Genomic DNA, 1,599 nt, shown 5'->3' with positions numbered 1-1,599 from the left:
TTCACCTTTCATCTTCCAGCAATGCCATTGTATTTCCGCTCATTCAAAAACTTCTCATAATCTTTCCAAATTTTATGGGATCGAACCAAAGTTTTTTTTTCCTCTGCAACCCCATTACACCAGGAATCGCTCCACGATACACCGGAAGACACTGCAAGCTCGTGATTAATTACCCGCAATGCCTGCACGGATGTGCACCCCTCGGGACTTTCGACGACAATTGCACAGAATTTTAACAGTCAATTGTTATTCTCATATTTACCAGAACCGAGAAGATAAAACCAACCAACACCACCCTCATATCCACCTTAATATAATGTTAATAGAGTTTTATTACTTTTTGGCCAATGCCATGCTGAAAAATTGTCATAACCTCTTGGTCTCGTATGCACTCAAGATCATATTAGGTTGAACAATATCTCAAGCTTCAACACTTTCTATCTTTGAATCTTATTTTATTAAGATTTCGTAAGTACATTGATGACTTCCGTCATCTCTTTGTGTGTTTGTTTGTTTGTTTGTTTGTTTGTGTATTTGTGTGTGTGTTTGTGTGTGCATTTGTGTGTGTGTTTGTGTGTTTGTTTGTAGGCACGATAACTCGAGAACGGAAGAAGCTGCCAATGTCAAATTACACCACGCGATTCAGGAGGGTGATGGCTAGTGCTGATTAGATTTTGGTCAAAATCGGTCAAAGGTCAAGGTCACAGTGAGGTCAAACATTCGATTTTTGATGGTTTGGTACAGAATCATCGTACAAACTTCTGGTTTGCGTCGCTACCTTCTCGAGAGACAGCGTTTAATAGACAAGGTCAGAGGTCAAGTTGACGATTTCGTAAGTACCAGTCTATGACTGCTTGTTTATTTATTTTACATTTCATAAATGCTCTTGCAGGCCAAACACTGATCATGTGAGTTGACTTGTATTCAAACACATCTTGAATTCATGAAAATGAATTTCCCACAGGGATTATCGGCCCTCACCTTATCTGCTCTGGAAAACCGTGTCGACCATCAGCCCACTCTGCAATCACGCTCCTCCAGGTCTTAATGCTTCTGCCTCTGGCTTGCTAAATTGTCGAAGAAATTCTCAATTCCTCCTGTACATTTGAGTCATTTATTTAAACAATAAAACATATGCAAATGAAAACAAGCACAACATATCGATATGGAGAATTCAGAGGCACCTCAATAAGCAACAGTCTTCCTCTGATTCTAAAGTACATTGGAATATTGCATTCATACATCGCGTTCAGTGAGATGAAGTCTGTTTTTCTTTCCCAGTTGATGACACCACCCTGACATGTTCAGGGTTCCAGAAAGAGATCATTCACAGCTTTGTGGCAGCAGCCATCTGGAGGTCAGCCTAATTTTGAAGGGCCAAGGAATATTTATGAACTGAAGGTTGACAGGAATTTTGTATGATATTCAGAGATCAGAGAGGTGAGTTCAACCTCGGCACAGAATGACGTCATCCCATCTTGGTGCTTGGATGGATCACATATGGCTCTGTGGTCTGGATTGAGAAGATGAGGGAAAGATTTTAAATCTGAAGCTAACAAAAGTGTAAAATCACATCTGGATATTTCCTTGAACCAGCAT

At 40.2% G+C, this 1,599-nt stretch overlaps 1 protein-coding gene across 1 annotated transcript in view; it reads right to left on the bottom strand.

Moving 5' to 3' along the window:
- Window positions 1-1,100: 1,100 nt before the first annotated feature.
- Window positions 1,101-1,599, bottom strand: part of LOC147021192 (uncharacterized) — a 33,905-nt gene continuing 33,406 nt past the window's right edge. Inside the window, exon 4 of the mRNA XM_085893685.1 lies at window positions 1,101-1,513. The gene's annotated coding sequence lies outside the window, so the exon portion shown is untranslated. The remainder of the gene's footprint in view (window positions 1,514-1,599) is intronic.

The sequence above is a fragment of the Eptatretus burgeri genome, chromosome 8, assembly GCF_056783735.1.
Source record: "Eptatretus burgeri isolate ZD-2024b chromosome 8, Ebu_testis_v1, whole genome shotgun sequence".
Classification (NCBI taxonomy): domain Eukaryota; kingdom Metazoa; phylum Chordata; class Myxini; order Myxiniformes; family Myxinidae; genus Eptatretus; species Eptatretus burgeri.
Note: the sequence above shows the minus strand (reverse complement) of the source record. Positions and strands in the feature narration are given on the sequence as shown.